Below are 21990 nucleotides of genomic sequence, written 5' to 3' on the forward strand. Positions count from 1 at the left end.
AGCAGATCCCCTTCAGCCTAAACACTGTGCACCTGCAGAGGGCCTGCCACTCACAAGCAGCTTCTGTTCACGCTTCCAAATTACCCTGAAGACATTCCCCGTCCACCCCATGCCTCCCCTTTCTTCTCTTTCTCATCTCCAAGGTTGAAGAGTTTCTGGAGGAAATGACAGTGAGAGCTGACAGATTTCAGTGTGAATTTCCCTTTTCTAGGGCCCTCTTCTACGTGTCTATCTTGCACCTGCTCTTTAACGTGAAGCTTTTTGAGTATGTCTGTTGCAGGAGCTCTCATTCAGACACTGAAAAAATGGCCCTTTTCCCAATACCCAAACGACGCAGTCTAGATAGATGGAAAAGCTGGGAACTTTCCGTGGGGGAAAGTCCTTGCTCATCCTCCCGAGCCACGGATCAAGCCCGAGGGCTGGAGAGTGTCCCTGCGGCAGCATCACCTTTCCGCGAGTCCTCGGGAAGCATCCTCAGCGCCCAGAGCCCACTTCAAGGGTCCTGTGCTTCAGGGACGGGCAGAAGTTTTGGGATATATGATCCCCTTCTGTGTCTGAGCTGTCCTCTGTGGGCCATGAAAATCTTTTTAAAATGGCCATTTCAATGACCATTATGAGGCTTTCATGTGGTTCCCATTTGGACGCTAGAGCCAGGAGGGACTAAGGCAGACATGAAGAACCACTTGGCAAAGTGGAGATGGCCGGGCTGAAAGTCACTCCCAAGTCTGTCTGTTGAGTCTGGCTTAAAATTCCTGGGAGAAAAGAGCAGGCTGGGCCAGTGCTGAGCCCCTGCTACGCAACCAGGGCCTCCCCAACCTTTCCCCACCCCAAGTGATTTAAGTCTCCACCAATTCCAAACCAGTAAAGTCAAAGTGGGGAGAGGCCCAATGCTTCAGCTGAGACAGTCGTGACAGGGGCGGTGAGGGTTGGCTTTAACGGCACCCTGAGCTCGCTCTTCCGTGGTGTTCTTCAGCCATTTCTCCAGCTTCCCCTGGGAAATTCCTCAGCCATTTCTCCAGCTTCCTTTGGGACTGACTGAGCTCATCAGACCCCAGGAGCCAAACCCTGTGCTGACATGTGGGAGTCCGCCCTCCCTGGCACCTGGCTGCAGGTTTTGCCGATGTGGCGGGCCCGGACCCCAGCTGCCTCTGACCGCCATGCCATCCATGGTAGGGACCAGCTGTCCCCACAAGAACCATGCGGTCCACATCTGAGCACTGACCACCTCACCTGCAGCCAACCCGACATTCCTCAGTGGTGGCTGAGATCCTGTGTCACACTCAGATAGTCCCAGTGTGGATTTTACTCAGCCATGGACACCTGCAGCCAGTGAGCTATCTGTTAGGCCAGTGGAGACCAGCCAGATACTAGACGGAGCCTGGACATAGAGCCTGCGGCTGCCAGGGGGCTCCTGTGTGGGCCAACAGGACAGCAGATGGCCTGGAAGACAGTGCGCACCCAGCTATCAGCTGGCACTGGGGACTCCACATGGATGCAGAGGTCAGCACTGGCCATTTCAGGAGACACCACGCCTGGGAGCTACGGCAACCAGCACTGCTAGGCGGCAACATCAAAGGAGCACATTTCCAACAAAACAAAAACCATCTTCCCATCTGCGTGGACAACTGCCACGTGGTTCTGATCACCGCTTTTCAGGAGAAGAGACGCATGGAACTTGGGATGGAAATAAAGAATGAGAAGAGTGTCATAGAAACCTAGAGGAAAATGTAGGAATTAATCTTCACAGTTCAGCCTGAGGTGTGGGACACCTGGGAATATCCTAGGGTGTGCATGAGGGGAAGAGACCTACTCCCAGGCTCTCTGGATGTGATGGCACAGGCTGGGCGCAGGCTGCTACTGCAGGGAGGCCATGCTCCTTTCATGATTGTACCACGTCGGGAAGAGCCTACACAAGTGTCCCTGCTGGAACATGCTGGAAATCCCAGGCTGCTTCCTGGCATCTCCAAAGGGCCCACTCACAGGTGTGGGCAGCATCTCAGGCAGGGACACCTGAGTTCTGCTGGCCATGTCTGAATGAGGGATGAGGGCTGCTACCTCAGTCACCTCAATAACCTCACTGCTGGCGCCACAGGTCTGCCCATTCCCCATATAACCAGATGTTCTGTCTCCAGATGATTCCGAAGCCTCCAGGCTCAGGCTTCCAGATGACAGAGCTCCACACAGGTGCTGGTGGTGGCCCTCTCCCAAGCTCTGTGCGATGCTTTGGTTCCTGGAAGTCCATGCTGGGTCCAGAGTCTGTGTTGCACAGGCCCATGTGTCTCTCAGCACCTTCCCACCCTTGCCTGGAGTCTCCCTAAACCTCTTAAGGGAAGCAATTCTGCCCACTCCTGGCCCTGAAGCCTCTCAGCCAGGAGCCATCCTTGCTAAAGGGGCGGGATGGGCTCTGAGCCAGTCCCTGACAGCCCCACTCCTGCACCCCGACAGGCCCGGGGAAGCCGGGGGACCGGCTGGGATCCCCAGCCCATGCAAAGCCGAAGGTTTCTTCTCCCGTGCAGTTCTGTGCCTGCGACAGGATCACAGAAAGCAGAGTTGGCAGCAGGGGATTTCCCTTGGACACAGTAACTTCCACAAACCCTGTATAACACAACATCTTCCACATGGGCACAGGCGTAAATGTGAACTAAAGGAACTTCTTACCCAAAGAGTTGCAAAAATGATGAAGGCAGCTCCCAGAATGGGTCAGGTGAATGGCTAGAAAACAATCCATGACGAGCCACTGAGGTAAACCAGGAAGACCTCACAGACGCCGGGGCCTTCCCTGCCCTCCCGCAGAACACCCCGCTTGCTACCCACAGAAGCACCCTTCAGTTGGCTGTGGGCCACATCCATCGTGGCAAATCGGATCTTCTTTCTGAAGTGGGATTTGAGAAGTCCAAGTCCCTGATGTGTGCTTGGCCATGAGCCCGCAGCCCTGCCTTTGTCCACATGCAGACTGCATGCCTCCACGCAACCTCGGCATTCACTTTCCACACGCCCCTACGAGGCCGTTACCCAGAGGCTCACGTGAGTCACCAAAAAGCCCGAAGGAACAATGAGCGTCCGCGTGAGAGCGGCTGTCAGGGATGAGCAAACACCCGGAGGGGAAATAAGAAAAAGATGAAGAATTGTGATTAATTTCCCAGGGCTCTAATTTGACATAAGAAGTAGACATGGACAGATTAGCTACGAGCAAATGACAACACATCACAGTACCAGGTCTAAGAAAGTCATGCTCGCCCAGGAAACTAGCTTAAAAGAGAGGAGTAAATCGGCAGCAGACCGGTTTGCTTACAGTCCAATGTGCAATTCACGTATCACTGAACTGAGCGGGGGTTGCCAATAGAGCTGGGACTGAGATAAATCACAGCACATGCCTGGCCCCCAGTCTGAACTGGAAAACCTATTCAGGGGAAACCCCTGGCCTTTCCAAGGAAGTTGCCGAATTATCCAGACCTGCAGGAGACAAGAGATGACATCTCTTCCCAGCAATCGGTCATAAGCTTACACTGCCCAAGGGTCTCACAGAAACAATGGCTTCGAGCAACCCATTTCCCTGTTAATCTAAAAGCCAGCTCCCCTGGGAAAAGAGCACACTACCAAAGTCCAAGGGTACCCCAGTCCTGGGAAGCATCCCATTTCAGGTCTAGGATGGAAGAGGAAATACCTCCACCGCCAGCCCCAAAATCAGCCCTGGGCCATCCCGCTTTCGGTACCCAAGAGAAAGAGGACACTGGATACCCACCACAGGCCTCAGCTTTCTTGAGTGACAGGAATAATCGATAATTTGATGAAATCTTAGACTTTTCTTCCTGGAAAAACGCACACATGCACATCCACATAAAATCTGCCAAGGACTGCCCGGAATTCCTGAGACCATCCATAGAAGCCGTGTTATGAAAGCCTGTCCTCAGAGGATGGCATGAAAAGGAAACTGAATCTGAAATCTGTCACTTGGCCAGGCGTGGTGGCTCACGCCTATAATCCCAGCACTTTGGGAGGCTGAGGCAGGCAGATCACCTGAGGTCAGGAATTCGAGACCAGCTTGGCCAACATGGCAAAACCCCATCTCTACTAAAAATACCAAAAATTTAGCTGGTCATGGTGGCAGGCACTTGTAGTCCCAGCTGCTCAGGAGGCTGAGGCAGGAGAATTGCTTGAACCCGGGAGGCAGAGGTTGCAGTGAGCTGAGATTGCACCATTGTACTCCAGCCTGGGCAACAAGAGCAAAACTCCGTCTCAGAAAACAAAACAAAACAAAACCCAAAATCTATTACTGACCAGCACATTTTGGGGCTGAAACAAAGTCCAAGTGTACTTCAGAGGCCCCACTAACCAGGCAGAGCCCTGGCCTGGAGCTCACTGTGCTGGTCCCTGCGTAGCTAGTGACCGGCATAGGCTCGAAGCCATCTCTGAATGTATGTGGATAGTTACTGACACTAGAATAAAACATGCAAATGACAAGTGTGTTTTGTGTAAACAGTGTGGTATTTTAAATCAGAAAATGTGGGTATCAATCTAAACTCTGCTTCTTCCTGATTTCATGATTTTGAACAAGTTTTTTTCATCTAATTTACCCAGATAATGTATGTTAAAAGTGTATTACAAATTAAGCTTACATTAATAAATGTATACGAAACATTATATTCTGGATTTAATATCGAAGAAGTGTATTAGGAAAAACAAGTCTGTAAGTAAAAAGATGCAAGGTTAGTTTAAGTTAATGGGTGCAGACGTAAGCATATCCCGCATAATTATTCTCTTTCCATTGGATTCCTCCCCAGGAACTGGCACAATCTTCAACCCATAGGGGCTGAGAGGCTGAGACCCCACAGGGGCCTTGGGGCTGGCCCTGGCTTGGCTCCTTCTGCTCCTCCCGTCTTCTAGGGCAGGCTTTCTTCTGAGTGACCTCTCCGCAGGAGGGCAGCAAGGGCTGGCCTTCACGAGAGGTTAGCGCTGTGGCTGCCCTGGCTGCTCTCCAAGTTCTGTTCACTCTCCTCTCACTCAGCTCCCTTTTCATCTCGGATATCTGCATGGTGTGTGTCTCTTTCTGTGGAAGAACCTTCTGAGTGGTTTGGGAAAGGCCCTGGCCTGTCATCGAATGCCTCTGCCCTCATTGACCTTCCTGGACATGGCTCCCGGGTGGCTGCTGAGGCTGCCCTGGGAATAATCTCCAGGCATTCTCCCACCTTCTTGTGTCCTCTCGGGTCCCGCTCTCATGAGGGGTCTTTCTGGTCACTCCCAGGACTCCTCCACGGGCTGGGGCCACATCATAGGCAGCTGCACGGACTAGAGGCGAGGTCACCTTGTGAGCTCTGGACTTCCACGTCCTTGCAATCCCTCTGGGAACTATACTTACTCTGCCATGTGATTCGAGACAGGAAGGATGGCAGAACACTTCTCAAAGGACTGCTCCCTTGAGAGGAATGCATCTCTCTGCACTGACTTTGTGCTGTGTCCTTGCAAAGCATCTTCCCCTCATCCTGCAGGCTGCTGGCCATCACTGAAAGTTACATCCCAATTCCACAGTCCCAGGAGAAAAGCCTCATTCTGTACTTTCAACCTCTGCCATTGAACTAAGGATCACAAGACTCACAGAAGAAATGTCTTATTTTCACTATGCAGGTCTAAAAACTCCAAACTCAAGTATTGGCTAGACAGTTAACAATTGAAAAAAAGTTCACAATCCACACGTATAAGTCCAAGGAAGAGGCTGTCCAGCATGAGGGTGACAAGGGGACACATTCCCACAAAAGAAGTCTACTGAGTACCCGCCACCTTGTGCACCAACCCCAAGGGCATGACAGCGACAACACAGTCTCAGACCCAGGGGCTTCCTGCTGCAGCTCCAGACCCTCGGGGAGCAGTACTGAGAAATGGCAGCACCAGGAATGGAGAAACACGGGCAGTCACTGCCTCCTCAAAGGAGGGTGCAAGAGGGGTAACCGCGGGTCCTGGTTCCCTCCCGCTGCCCTCCCGCTGCCCTGCATGCCCCAAAGCTGTTTCTGGCAGCTGTGATCACTCCACAGTCAGACTCTAGAGTCACCAGTGACAACGCTTTGATTTCTGTTTCATGTGTGTCATCTGCAAAAACAAAAACCTCTAAATTTAGGGTATACACGATTGCCACCATTACTTGAAACTCTCCTGGAAATTTCAGCAAATGAAGTGAGCACAGAAACAGAAATAAGAACTATAAATATAGCCCTAAGGCGGTATGCTTGCAGTCTTAGCGTTTTAAGAGCATAAACCAAAATAAATACGGCAGATCCAATAATACGGGGTTTAGATGCAACGTGAAATACACACATCAATTCCATTCTTGTACATCTAAATTAGCAAGACAGTGAATGCCACAGGGAAACCAGACAACATTCAAAGATTTACTCTGAAATATTTAATAGTGAATATTAAAATATTGGCAATAACGACTAAAGGGTATGTAGAAAAGCAGATGGGAACACTGCAGACACACACAGGTAGATCTGAGTAAGCAGACAGGTAGGCTGGGAAGACTGAGTGTCTTAGTTCTTTCCACGGTAATAGTGTTTAACCCAGTTTAAATCCAAATTTTAAGGGGTCTTTTTAGGAATCAAAAAATGGCCAAATTGTTTTTTATGTTTTGTTTTTGAGACGGAGTCTTATTTTTGTCACTCAGACTGGAGCGCAATGGCACAATCTCAGCTCACTGCAACCTCTGCCTCCCAGGTTCAGGTGATTCTCCTGGAGCGCAATGGCACAATCTCAGCTCACTGCGACCTCTGCCTCCCAGGTTCAGGTGATTCTACTGAAGCGCAATGGCACAATCTCAGCTCACTGCAACCTCTGCCTCCCAGGTTCAGGTGATTCTCCTTCCTCAGCCTCCCAAGTTGCTGGGATTACAGGCATTTACCAACATGCCCAGATAATTTTTGTATTTTTAATAGGGACAGGGTTTCACCATATTGGCCAGGCTGGTCTCAAACTCCTGACCTCAGGTGATCCGCCTGCCTTGGCCTCCCAAAGTGCTGGGGTTACAAGCCTGAGCCACCACGCCCAGCCAAAAACGGCCAAATTTTTCTAAACTTTACATGAAATAATAAAGAGTAGCATAGGCATTCTGGGGAAACCAAGGCATGAGAGAGAAGTCGCACTGCCAGATGCTAAACCATGCTGTGAGTCTGCACCGTTACAAGAGTGAGGTGCAGATGCACCCGGGACCCGTGAGCCGGTCCGAGAGCCCCACAGGTCCAGGACACAGACGCACTCCACACTCGAAACAGGAAGTGCGGGACCAACCCATAAGGGTACCGGGGAAACTGCCCTGGAATTCGCCAGAGGAAAAACTGAGTCCATCTCCAGCTGCCGTCAGATACCAAAACATCATCTATCGGCTTAATGTTAAATGCTGACACGTACAACTGGGAGAATTAGGAGAAATCAGCAGAGACTTCACTGCCTCCTGGACAGCAAAGAACTCAGCCTAAAAGCAAGTGCAACAGCAGAAAGGCAATGATTTAGCTACACAAAAGGTTCTGAACTTGAAAAGCTTGTAAGCAAAATGAAAAGGCCAATGACAAACAGAAAATATTGGGAACCACAAAACAGGGAGTGTGTGTGTGTGTATGTGTGTGTGTGTGCATGTATGCATGCACATGCATGTTTTAACACCCCAAAATAAACAGCAGACAAAGGAATGAAATGCACAGTTTACATGAAGGGAAATTTAAAATCCAAGAAATATATTCTTTAAAGCAGTTTCATTAGTAATCAAAGAAACAAAATTAAATAGGTGAGAGTTGTTTTTTTGTTTTTTGTTTTTTGTTTTTTGTTTGAGACAGAGTCTCACTCGTCGCCAGGCACCAGGCTGGAGTGCAGTGGCACAATCTCAGCTCACTGCAACCTCCGCTCCCCCGGCTTCAGGCAGTTCTCCTGCCTCAGCCTCCTGAGTCTCTGGGACTATAGGGGCATACCACTATGCCCAGCTAATTTTTGTATTTTTAGTAGAGACGGGGTTTCACCATGTTGGCCAGGATGGTCTCGATCTCTTGACCTCGTGATCCGCCTGCCTCAGCCTCCGAAAGTGCTGGGATTACAGGCTTGAGCCACCGTGCCCAACCAATAGGTGAGAGTTTTGTTTTACCTATCTAGTTAATCAAGATATGCTGAGAATAGAAATATCTAATATTTGCCATGTTGAGTGTGGTGATGACTTGCTGAGGAATGCCAGTGTGAGTGCAGCCTGAATGGCCTCTGGAAAGCGACCTGGTGCTTTTGTATCGAAAATCATATTCTTGAAACAACTGACTTCATTTTCAGAATTTTGGGAAAAAAATCAGAGGTAGGGACAAATACTTTTGTGTAAACATGAGGTGTTGGCATTATTTATAGTGAAGAATAGTGGGGGGAATAAAACCCTTACATCTTCTGTATTGTCTAAAGAAAGGCAAACAACAGAACATTACATATAAAATAAAATGCATTCATAATATTTAATAACACAATAACATACTTACACTATAATATTGTTTTTTTTTAAAGAACACAAAATTCTATGTTCAGAATTTTATTAATTTTATAACAAAACTCCTACATAGATATAAATTTAGGAAGACCCAAAATGTCCCCACATATTAACTATGTGTATCTGAGTGGGATTTATGAGGGATTCTAATTTTCTTTCCAGTTCTCTAATTGGAATATCTGATACAATGTCTTCCACGTATTAGCTACCCAATAAATATTGATAAGAAGAATGAAAGGAGCTCACACTTACAACGCAAACATGTATGATTACTAGTTTTATCCTAAGGAGAGAATGAACGCATGTTATGAAAAAACACTAATAGATACAGGTAGGAGCTGTCTGGTGACCTCTCAGGCTGGCTAAGCCAAGGGATGTTTACTTTCGTCAATTTCTGCAGAAACCACACAAGCTGCTGGTGACGTATTCAGCTCTTTGCTCACGGCAACCCTCCTGAGGACTCGGACCGGGTTCTCACGTGGCTTTCGTCGCCAGCTGCTTTCCCTGCCTGTCACCCTGCGGCAGAGCCCTGGTTATGGGCTCACAGCTCCTCCAGGCTCCACTGGTCATATGGCCTGGGGAGAGGGGACCAGGGTGGCTAAATCTGGACCTGCAAGGCCCCCTTTCCTCCTGCCTGTGACCCCCCCTCATTGAGGGTCCTTGGGGGACATATGCAGAGGAATATAACCCACGTGGAGCGCACATCACTAGCAATGGCACGTGAGTCTCTACCCTCATGCGGGGTGTGAGACAGAGCAGCTCCCACGTCCTCTGCTCCCCCAGCATCTGAATGCTCAGGTCTTACCTGTGCCTGCTGAAGAAGGAAGCAGGGGAAATGCAGAAATGTGGCTCATGAGTTTGGGCCCAGGGAGCCCCTGCGTGGTCAGAGGGAGCGAAGCCAGGAGAGGAAGAGAATGGAGAGGCCTTCTCCGCATGCCCAGCCCCACCCATACCATGAGGACAGGGTTCCTGGGGCGCCCAGGAGCTCTCAGGAGCCCTCCTGAGACCCCTGGTCCGTGGGAAGCCATATCAGATGTAGAAAGTCCATGTCAAAGACAATGCTGACCCTGCCCAAATCCAGCTCCTGTGCCCTGTGATGAGAAGGGCCCTCCATCAGGGCAGGCACTCATCACCTCTGGTTAGAGCCTTCTGAACCTCGTGTCATGAAGCACTGCACGGAGGAGCAGCACCCTCGTGCAAACTCGGGGAAAATAGAGGGTCCGCTGCGGAAGATAATGGCAGCATCTGCCTGAGGAATTTATCGTTTTCTGCGTCAAGGATGGAGGACCTGGTGCACGTGTTCTGATGCTGGAAGAGGCTCTCCAGGTAGAGTACGGACCAACAGCAAACCCGGGATTAAATTCCTGCTGAGGAAGGCATCCAGGTGCTTCCCTGCAGAATGTGCCCTTGGCTCGGCTGCAGCTGACTCTTTACAAAGCAAGCTCACCACTGCAAAGCCCATGGGTTTTGTCACATTGACTCCGTGGCTCCAGCCTGACCAGCCTTTGCCGCGCTTACTCCCGGTGACTGCCAGGGCCATGATCATAAACGCCAAGGTTCTCTTGCGGAGCCTAGTAGCGTGAGATTCCAGCCAGGAGTCCATCAGCTGCATGGTCAAACAGTCTGGGAACTTCCCAGTTTTGAAAAAAGTTAGAGATGGCTTTTAAATAGTTAATAGAGCATTGAGAGACAAGGAGGACGAGTTCCTCGTGCATGTGAAGGTGTGTCAGACACAGCAAATCCACTTTAAAAAGAACGCCGTATGGTCACGTCGGTCTGGGTGTTAAGTGTTCCAAGGAGGTGGCCACTGCCATCCGTGGGGCCATCATCCTGGCCAAGCTCTCCATTGTCCCCGTGCGCAGAGGCTACTGGGGGAACAAGATTGGCAAGCCCCACACCGTCCCTTGCAAGGTGACAGGCCGCTGTGGTTCTGTGCTGGTGCGTCTCATCCCCGCGCCCAGGGGTACTGGCATCGTCTCAGCACCTGTGCCTAAGAAGCTGCTTATGATGGCTGGTATCGATGACTGCTACACCTCAGCTAGGGGCTGCACTGCCACCTTGGGCAACTTTGCCAAGGCCACCTTTGATGCCATCTCTAAGACTTACAGCTACCTGACCCCCGATCTCTGGAAGGAGACAGTGTTCACCAAGTCTCCCTATCAGGAATTCACTGACCACCTTGTCAAGACCCACACCAGAGTCTCCGTGCAGAGGACCCAAGCTCCAGCTGTGGCTACAACATAGGGTTTTTATACAGGAAAAATAAAGTGAATTAACATTAAAAAAAAAAAAAAAAAAAAGAACGCCGTTCCACACGGAGCAGCCACGCAGGACCTTCAAAAGGACCGTCCTAACAGCTCTGAATAAGCCATCTCTGTGCCGTGTACTCAAGACACGCTTGGGTCCCGCCGTGGCCATTGTCTCTCTAAAGCACACAGACCACGAGGCCCCACTCCCTGCTCTTCTCCTGAGTCCTGCCGTGCTGACCAAGGCCAGCTGCAAGAGGACTTTTTAATTTTTTAAATTCTTTTTAAAAATTCTGGATTCAGGAGGTCTCCGTGCAGGTTTATTACGTGGGTATAGTGCATGACGCTGTGGTTGGGGTACGGGTGGCCCTGTCACCCAGGTACTGAGTACAGTACACGGTAGGCAGTTTGTTTTGAAGTTCACATCTGCGTCCTCCCCGCCTCCCCAGTAGCTCCGTGTCTCTTGTTCCCATCTTTATGTCCATGTCTATTCAGTGTTTAGCTTCCACTTTTAAGTGAGAATATTCGGTATTAGGTTTTGTGTCTGCGCATTAATTTGCTTAGGATAATGACCTCCAGCTGCATTCACGTGGCTACAAAGGACATGATTTCATTCTTTTCATGGCTGTGTAGTATTCCAGCATGTATATGTACCACAGTTCTTCATCCAATCCACCGTTAATGGGCACCTAAGTTGATTCCACGTCTGCGCTATTGTGAACATTGCCGCAGTGAAGATACAAGTGAGTGTGTCTTTTCGGTAGAATGTTTTATTTTCCTTTGGATATATAACCAGTAATGGAATTGCTGTGGTAATTCTATTTTAAGTTCTACAAGAGTATTTTAAATTAAAACTTACATAAAGATAGGGGTGAGGTGGAAACAGGAACCATACAAATGCAGAAAAACCAGGTTAATTCATTAGGCAGCTTGAGAAGGACTTTATGAAGTAGTAAAACATCTGACTAGGCTCTATATAAATGAAACTTGTATTACCTTCAAATATAGTAAACTTAGCAAGACACCGAGAACCACCAGGAAGAGCTACCAAGGATCTACTTCTGTCAACTGATACGCATGATTTTAAATGAACAAATCAAGAAAGAGGGAGCAAATAATTCAAAAATTCCCCTGTTCTGCCACACTGCTCCTATACTGACTGTGGCTGGGCTGGGCTGGGTGGGAACTGACCTCCCCAACCATGATAGGCACGGCCGTCATCAAAAGTAGACATGCAAAATACACAGCTTTTGTTTATGAAAACCATACAACTTCTCAGAGCACCCTGGAGGGAAGATTTTAAACACATAAAAACTTTGAATAACTACAATGATTCATGTGATTTTTTTTTTTTTTTTTTTTTGGTCTTTGCATTCAAAAGTCAGAAGCATAACACGAGGCTATGTGTGATCCGGGCTCAGAGAGTACGGAGAACTATTTTCAGCGCTGGCTTTTGCTGGAGTCCAGACCTGCCAAATCTAGCAAGAGAGGGTACCTTTTGCCAAGATAGAAAGCACTTTGAAATGCAAGGTTGTTCATTTCCTGCTCATTGTGTTTATCATGTGGGGCTTTCCAGAAGGGAAAAAAGCCAATTTCTATTTTAAATGATGATCCACTGATGAGCAGATGGGTTTGGTGTTGCTTTTTGTTTATTCTCTCTACATTTGAAAGTATTTCAATATTTTAACTTCACAGAAGTATAATGATTTTTCTTTTTCTACATGCTTTCATTATTAAACGTTTTATGTCAGGAGAGTTAAGACCGCAGAACAACACCTCCCACTGAGCTGAATGGAAGGACACTGATGAGTCCACTGCCTCTTTATCCATGGGAACCATCTCTCTAAAAATAGAATTTCCTCCATGGAATGGTTTGGAAGAATAAAATTTTCGGGTGTAAAGGAGCTCACCAACATATCAATCTGTTCATTTCTGATGAAAAACAAAATTACAACGATAAGAGTGGATCACCTGAGGTTCAAAACAAAACAGGTGGTGTGGTTTGGTTCTGTGTCCCCACCCAAATCTCATCTTGAATTATTCTCCCATAAGTCCCACATGTTGTGGGAGGGACCTGGTGGGAGATAATCTGAATCATGGGGGCAGTTTTCCCCATGCTATTCTCATGATAGTGAATAAGTCTCAAGAGATTTGATGGGTTTATCAGGGGTTTCCACCTTTGCTTCTTTCTCATTCTCTCACTGCCACCATGTAAAAAATGCCTTTCGCCTCAATGTCATAATTCTGAGGCCTCCTCAGCCATGTGAAACTGTAAGTCCAGTTAAACCTCTTGCAACCGCATGAAAACAGATTAATACAGTGAATTGGTACCAGTAGAGTGGGGCACTGCTGAAAAGATACATGAAAATGTGGAAGTGACTTTGGAACTGGGTAACAGGTAGAGGCTGCAACAGATTGAAAAGCTTAGACGAAGACAGGAAAATATGGGAAAGTTTGGAATTTCCTAGAGACTTGTTGAATGGCTTTGACCAAAATGCTAATAATGATGTAGACAATAAAGCTGGGGCTGAGTTGGTCTCAGATGGAGAAGAACTTGTTGGGAACTGGAGCAAAGGTGACTCTTGTTATGGTTTAGCAAAGAGACTGCTGGCATTTTGCCCCTGCCCTAGAGATTTGCGGAACTTTGAACTTGAGAGAGCTGATTTCAGGTATCTGGCAGAAGCAATTTGTAAGCAGCACAGCATTCAAGAGGTGACCTGGGTGCTGTGAAAGGCATTCAGTTTTATAAGGGAAGCAAAGCATAAAAGTTCAGAAAATTTGCAGCCTGATATTGTGATAGAAAAGAAAAACCCATTTTGTGAGGAGAAATTCAAGCCCACTGAGAAAAACTACATACATAATGAGGAGCCAAATGTTAATAGGGAAAACATCCCCAGGGCATGTCAGAGGTCTTCATGGCAGCCTCCCATTGCAGGCCTGGAGGCCTAGGAGAAAATGGTTTCCTGGGCCAGGCCCAGGGTCCCCGAGTTGTGTGCAGCCTAGGGACTTGGTGCCCTGTGCCCCAGCCACTCCAGCTGTGACTAAAAGTGACCATGGTACAGCTCGGGCTGTTGCTTCAGAGGGTAGAAGCCCCAAGCCTTGGCAGCTTCTATGTGGTGTTGAGCCTGCACGTGCACAGAAGTCAAGAACTGAGGTTTGGGAACCACCACCCAGACTGCAGAAGATGTATGGTAACACCTGGATGCTCGAGCAGAAGTTTGCTGCAGGGGTGGGGCCCTCATGGAGAATCTCAATTAGGGCAGTGCAGAAGGGAAATGTGGGGTTGGAGCCCCCACACAGAGTCCTTACTGGGGCACTGGCTAGTGAAGCTATGAGAAGAGGGCCACCATCCACCAGACCCCAGAATGGCAGATCCACTAACAGTTTGCACTGTGCAGCTGGAAAAGGCTCAGACACTCATGCCAGCCTGTGAAAGCAGCCACGGAGGAGGCTCTACCCTTCGAAGCCACAGGAAAGCAGCCACGGAGGAGGTTCTACCCTTTGAAGCCACAGGAGTGGAGCTGGAACCCACCTCTTGCATCAGCGTGACCTGGATGTGAGACCTGGAGTCAATGGAGATAATTTTGGAGCTTTAAAATTTGATTGCCCTGCTGGATTTTGGATTCACATGGGCCCTGTAACCCCTCTGTTTTAGCCAATTTCTCTTTGGAATGGCTGCATTTACCCAATACAAGTGTCCCCATTGTATCTAGGAAGTAACTAGCTTGCTTGTCTTTTTTCAGGCTCATAGGTAGAAGGGACTTGCCTTGTCTCAGATGAGACTCTGAACTGAGGACTTCTGGTTAATGTTGAAATGAGTTACAACTTTGGATGTCTGTAATCCCAGTACTTTGGGAGGCTGAGGTGGGCAGATCATGAGGTCAGAATATTGAGACCGTCCTGGCCCTGGTGAAACCCCATCTCAACTACAAGAAAATTCACTGGGCATGGTAGCACATGTCTGTAGCCCCAGCCGCTCAGGAGGCTGAGGCAGGAGAATTGCTTGAATCTGGGAGATAGAGGTTGCAGTGAGCCGAGATTGTGCCACTGCAGTCCAGCTTAGTGAAAGAGCAAGACTCCATCTCAAAAAAAAAAAAAAAAAAAAAAGACTTTAGGGGACTGCTGTGAATACATGATTGGTTTTGAAATGTGAGGATATGAGATTTGGAGGGACCAGGGTCAGCATAATATGGTTTGGCTGTGTCCCCACCCAAATCTCATCTTGTATTGTACTCCTATAATTCCCCTGCATTGGGGGAGGAACCAGGGGGGTGGTTTACCCCATACTGTTCTCATGCTAGTGAATACGTGAGATCTGATGGGTTTATCAGGGGTTTCCACTTTTGCTCCTTTCTCATTTTCTCTTGCTGCCACCATATAAAAAGTGCCTTTCACCTCCCACCATCATTCTGAGGACTCCCCAGCTGTGTGAAACTCTAAGTCCAATTAAACCTCTTTTTCTTCCCAGGCTCGAGTATGTCTTTATCAGCAGCAAGAAAATGGACTAATACAACAGGGTTGGAAACCAGGTTTCCTGACCCCCAAGATGCTGGGCCTCGTGTTCCTTCCCTCAGAAGCCACATGCCATGGACTCCTCCATCTGTGCCCTGGATGAGGAGCTGTCCTGCCACTGCACACTTACATGTACTGTCCTTGAGCTTCCAACTGGGTGGCCCTAGGAAGTAGTGGAATAGTAGGAGCAGTTGAGAGGCCTGGATGCTGAGGTGAACAGGTGGGATTCGGTCCAGGCACCAGTGTGTAGGAGCTGTGTGACCGGGGACAAGCACCTTAGCCCTCCAGCACTTTGCTTTTCACTTTTGCAAAGCAGAGATGAGTGCTTTGGCCTTAGGGCTGTGAAGTTTAGCAGTGTTAAATAATGCAGAGGGAAGCAAGCATCCCAGAGATACTAGTGATAACCAGAACACAGTTCTCTCTTTAAAAATGATGGCTTAAAAACCCATTCTGGCCAGGAGGCTCCAACCTAGAGAGCGAGGTTTTGCAAAGCTGGTCTTCAGGTGACGGGAGCATCCAGACCAGCAGGGCTGTTCACTGAGGTCACCGTGCTGGGGCGGCCGACTCAGAGCCTCTGGGCTCCGCTCTGAGGTCTTCCACCGTGCCTTGTGCACTTTGTACACAGAGAAGTGTATAGACTGATCCAGGATATTGATAGGATCTGTGCAGTGATATGTGAGGGACAGCAATGTCACAGCTCAGAAACGCAGTCTATGAGATTCTGCATTTAAAACCCACCTTGACTCAACTGCACTCAGAAAGACGGAAGAGCCCCTGCATTCCATATTCCACATTTAGTCAGAAGGCCAGGCCAGAAGGAAATGATAATTCTGCTGTCGGGCATCATGGAAAACAGAAGCTCAGAGGATCGTGAAAAACAAGACGGAAGGTGCAGACGTGTCAGTCAAGTCAGCCCTGAGCCGCCACCCCCTGGCCACATTGGCCTCAGGGGTTTGTGACCTTAGATAAGTATCTGTTCGTGCTGTTCAGAAAACAATCTCTAGTTGTATTCTGTGTTCTGCATTCAGCTTTTGAGTATCCTTATGATAAAACTTAATGTTCTCATTAATTTTGAAGTTATAATAAAATCCAGGTTATGATGTGCCTGGTGCGACCTCCGTTCTGTGCAGAATGCTATAGAGTTCTCAGCTGCTCGGGCCCTTCCCAGAGCTGTGCTGGCCTGTCGTCACGGAGGAAGTAATGTATGCAGGAATGTCATGCTTTCAGAGGTTCTGAAGGTGGCAATTCTACTGCAATTATTAAAAATACATTATTGTATTGGCTAGTTACAAGTGGGTTCTATTTAAAGAATATTTAGAGAACATGGTTAAAGAAAAATGTTTTCAACCACAAAATTGTTTTTGGAGAAGATGAATGCCCTGTGTCACCAGGCGTATTCAAGATCGTTTTCAAGAACTGGCATATTCAAGATTGGGCCATTAGGAAACGCCACGCGTCTCATTACGACAAGGAAGCAGCCTGTGAAAAGTGACAGCCGCTCGTCCGGCAGAAGACCAGTGCTGTGGCATTTAATGTTGTTAGATCTCATGATTTCACATTTTCTACATGTTTCTTTTTCTCAGATCTAAAGATCACATGATTGAAATTTTATCTCTGGAATAAGAGTGGGCCTCATAAATAGTCCACTTTTATGATTATGCAAATAACTCACATACTGTTTTGAGAAGGGAAAAAAGAGACAACTAAATCATCTGAAGATAGTTCCTCTGTTATCTCAGCCGAAAAGAACAGAGAAGGCACAGTGACAACACATTCCTAACCGTGGCCTTTAGGCTCACGGCATTGAACCAGCCGTGTGTCTGTGACTCAGTCCCGGAGGTTCTGGACTTGTTGCCCCCATCACAGTGGGCTTCAGGCCCCCGGGCCTGCCCCTTGGCACTGATGACCAGAGACACCCTCCCTTACGTGCCCACTGAGCTCTCAGGCTCAGGCTGACCCACGACACACCGTGAAAAGCTGGAGAGGAAAGGGCCCCTGTGACACAGCTGCCCTATGGCTCTCAGGAAACTAGGCACCAGCGAAGGTAGAACAGGCGTCCACAAACCCCGGAGAGTGGCCTTAAACCCACTGTGCCCATCCACCCTGGCTTAAGCTGAAGTCACGTGCGTATCCAAAGGTCTGAAGGGAACTTCAAGTGGTCCAATCTTTTGGCTTTCCTGGGCCATACCAGAAGAAGCAGCACTGTCTTGGGTCACGCATAAAATCCACCAACACAAACGATAGCTGATGAGCTTTAGGAAAAAAAGGCGAGTGCGTAAGCCTCGTAATGTTTTGAGAAAGTTTTGGAATTTGTGTTGGGTGGCACTCAAAGCCTGCAGCCCGTGCGCTGGACAAGCTTGCTCCAGATTGCCCCCAGTCTGGGCCTGTCATTGCATGCGATCAAACTGAGCAAAAAGACCTGATTTTCAGTCCACCCCAACACTCGCCCCTGACCCCCCCAGAGGCTCCCCAGTGAGGACGGCTGAGACCAAAAGGCCCAGTGAGCCTAGCATGCCCTGTGTCCCTTGGGGAACCAGACCCGATTGGACATGGACTGGATTTTCAAGTGTAGCGGGGGTAGGGGGGAGGAAAAGGGGGACATTCAATCTTTAAGTGGTAAAAGACACGAAACCCACAGCGATGATTTCTAATAAATAGAAAAAGGGCTGAGGATTTTTTTTTTTTAGACTAAGTCTCACTCTGTTGCCCAGGCTAGAGTGCAGTGGCGCAATCTTGGCTCACTGCAACCTCCACCTCCCAGTTTCAAGTGATTCTCCTGCCTCAGCTTCCCAAGTAGCTGAGACTACAGGCACCTGCCACCACACCTGGCTAATTTTTGTATTTTTAGTAGCCAGTCTGGTCTTGAACTCCTGACCTCAGGTTATCCACCTGCCTTGGCCTCCCGAAGTGCTGGGATTACAGGCACAAGCCACTGTGCCCAGCCAGGGCTGAGGAATTTAATATTGCACATATATATTGCACATACATATTCTTTAAGTGAAAATCCACTCAAATATCCACTCTGCTTTTCATAGTATCAACTTTTCTCATGACAAATCCTTCCCCTAAAGGCCTCTGTGAAGAATACACACAGCACCTGGGCTATGTCCTACCCACAGCACCTGGGCTATGTCGCCTTCTGGGGCCTTGGCCTCTCCACACCCACCTAGATGAGCAGGCCAAAGTGTTCTGCTTCTGAGGGATGGAACTGACATCCCCTCAGCCCTTCTTTCTGCTGGATGTCCTCAAGTGGGCGTCGCATTTTCCACAAACCCAAGGACCAGGCATGGCAGCCTATTCAGGCCACAGAGAGCCCAGCTTTGAGTTTGTGGGGCGGAGAATGGGTATTTCACTGTGTGCATTCTCCTTATATTAACTTTCTATTTGAATTACAGAGAATTTTACCCAGAGACAGACGAGTTTAGATTTGAAAGCCTTTAGAAGTCACCACTTTAAATGAGAACCCACACTGGGTGAGATGGGGTGGAATACCCGTTGGACAGCTGGGCTGAGCGGGAGGGCACACAGGAAGAGGGCAAAATGGGGTGGAATACCCACTGGGCAGGTGGTCTGAGCAGGAGGGCATGGGGAGGGGGCGAGATGAAGTGGAATATCAAGTGGGCAGGTGGGCTGAGAAGGAGGGCATGGGCAGGGGCGAGATGGAGTGGAATATCCAGTGGGCAGGTGGGCTGAGAAGGAGGGCATGGGCAGGGGTGAGAGTGAGTGGAATATCCAGTGGGCAGGTGGGCTGAGAAGGAGGGCATGGGCAGGGGCGAGATAGAGTGGAATATCCAGTGGGCAGGTGGGCTGGGCAGGTGGGCTGAGCAGGAGGGCATAGGCAGTGGTGAGATGGAGTGGAATATCCAGTGGGCAGGTGGACTGGGCAGGTGGGCTGAGCAGGAGGGCATGGGCAGGGGCGAGATGGAGTGGAATATCCAGTGGGCAGGTGGACTGGGCAGGTGGGCTGAGCAGGAGGGCATAGGCAGTGGTGAGATGGAGTGGAATATCCAGTGGGCAGGTGGACTGGGCAGGTGGGCTGAGCAGGAGGGCATAGGCAGTGGTGAGATGGAGTGGAATATCCAGTGGGCAGGTGGACTGGGCAGGTGGGCTGAGCAGGAGGGCATGGGCAGGGGCGAGATGGAGTGGAATATCCAGTGGGCAGGTGGGCTGAGCAGGAGGGCACAGGAAAGGGCAATCACATTGACCACTGAAAGCTGCTGAGCCATCCATGGAGATCTGAACTGTTAGGCTGGCTTCTGGTGGCATGCGCTTTTTGAAATAAAGCTTTTTTATTTGACTATGAACGGGTTCAACAAAACCAAACTTCCTGGGAGAGTGAACACATTTTGAAGGACCATGTACTAATCTTCTGCGCTGACTGTTCATAGCTGCTCACCACCATGACCTCGTTAGCTGGGTGTAGATGAATACACAGTCACTTTACCGGCACAAATTCCATTCCACAATTGAAATGCAGCATGGAGCGCTGAGAGATTTTTCATAAATCACAAGTTTTATAGTATGCAATGAATTTTTATTAAATTCATAACATAAATTCATATGTCTTATTTTGGAAAACGAAATGGCATTTCTCTACAGAAAAAGTGCTAAAAATGGGCAGTAATACAATTTCCATTATTCAAGACATTAGATGTGATTTCCATCTTGACTGAAAAAGCCGGAAGACTTTGGAAGAACCTCTTTTAGGGGTTCTTATGTAAGAATTGCTATTATGAATCCAACTGACAGAGAAGGAAAAGACAAAACACACAAAAAAATCCTCTTGAATAATAAAAGCTACAAACTACAGTAATATATTAACAGGCTGGTTTTAAAACTTAAATATATTTGGTAGGTTGATGTGGATAATAATTTGAAGACTTAAGAAAAATAACTCACTCTATTTTTTACCCTCCACGTTTTCTCCTACTTTACAATCCACGTGCTTTGCCTTGACTTGGGTGTTGACTGCTTTCACTCCTAATTCACGTGGGACAAACAGACCAAAGCACATATACAATCATTACTTCAGTGTCGACTCTAAAAGGGCAACACAGTTTGATCGGTTTTACCTGCATTAGCATGCTTTTCAAGGTATTGTACTACACACGAGGAGATCCTAGAAACAACCACATTGCTATTTGTGAGCTAAAAGTGCCGAATCTGTGCTTGTTCAGACAGTACATGGGCTCATGCCCAGCTCACCCCAGGGTCTAGGCCTCTGCACCCCACAGGACTCGCACCAGACGGCACAGCCTTCTCAGGTCAAACCACGGCACTGTCACTGTGATCTGCGGAAACAGCTCCCTCCACTTTGCCTCCTGTGAGTCTTGGTGGTTAAACCTTCAAAGAGCAGAGGCCAACAGGAACCAACAGGAAGAAGCTGGTGCTGGAGAGCCTACGTGCCCTGCACATCCTCTCTGAGCTCTGGCCAGGCCATGCCAGAACACTGAAGAAGTCATGTCCACACCAGGGTCTCCCTGCTGTACAGAGGTGACAAAGGACAGATGCTCCTGAGAAACGTTCACACATGACAGTTTGTCATGAAAAACTGAAGCTAAGCCCACTGAATTCCTGAGTGCTTATTAAAGCGCCAATGGTCAAAAGAGACGAGCATTGCGAGACAGTGGCTCTCTCCTCTGGATGGCAGAGGACGTATCTCACTCGGCTTGTTTCAGTCTGGGAGGCCCCATGCCATCGGAAGTCCTGTGCCATAGGAAGAAATTTACACAATTGCCAGTTCTCATGTTTTTCTACAGCATTTTACTTCCATAAATGTACCATGGAGTCTATCTAATGGTAACATATGCTAGAGCAAAACACTCAATACATTTATTTGAGTTCTAGTCATTTCATCACTTTACCCCATAGTGAGTGACCCTCTCAGAGTCAATAAAAACGTACATCTTAAAATATATTTTATAGCTCTGGTAGGCCTACTGTGCAAGGAAACAAGGTCAGCAAATTTAAAATGCCCTGGTGTGTTTGGCTCCTGTCTTAGTCTGCCTGAGCTGCCATAACCAAGCACTATGGATTGGGTGGCTTACAAAACAGACATTTATTTCCCACAGTTCTGGAAGCTGGAAGGCCGGGATCGAGGTGTCGGCCATTTGGTCCTGGTGAGGACCCGATTCCTGGCTCACAGAGGGCTGCTTCTGGCAGCGCCTTTGGTGGTGGAGCAAGAGCTCTGGTCTCTTCCTCTTCCTCTAAGGACACTACTCCCATGGAATCAAGGCCCCATGCTTAGGACGTCACTTCACCTTAATCACTTCCTTACAGGCCCTTTCTCCGCATAGAATCATGCTGGGGGTTGGAGCTTCCAAATGTGAATCTGGAGGGATGCAATTTCGTCCATAACACCACGGCCCTCATTTGTAGTAATAGCATGACCTTACTCAGCGGTTACAGGGACACTCTAAATGTCAAAATTTACATCTTCAAACACATTTATAGCTCTATTAATGTGTTATGTCATGACATTAACAGATGAAAAATGCCTGGGCGTTTGGGATGCTCGGCAGCTCTCCAGGATTTCAGGAAACTCAGTAGCCCCCAATCTGGCCATTTCCATCTGCGATTGTGATCTTTTGCATCTTATTTTATAGTCGTTTTAACTGAAATTTTAACTGAAACAAAGGGGTTATGCTGTCATGCCAAGTTTTCAGTAAATACACTGAGGAGCTGTGAGCACAGAAAGTATCGCAATAGAATTCATTTCTCATGGAAACACCA

The 21990-nt window shown here is 48.4% G+C and overlaps 1 protein-coding gene across 8 annotated transcripts in view; it reads right to left on the bottom strand.

Annotated features, from left to right (window-relative positions):
- The window catches only part of RPS6KA2 (ribosomal protein S6 kinase A2), a 494183-nt gene that overhangs the window by 185297 nt on the left and 286896 nt on the right, over positions 1-21990 (bottom strand). The gene's annotated exons all lie outside the window — the stretch shown is intronic.

This window comes from Callithrix jacchus, chromosome 4, assembly GCF_049354715.1.
Source record: "Callithrix jacchus isolate 240 chromosome 4, calJac240_pri, whole genome shotgun sequence".
Lineage (NCBI taxonomy): Eukaryota > Metazoa > Chordata > Mammalia > Primates > Cebidae > Callithrix > Callithrix jacchus.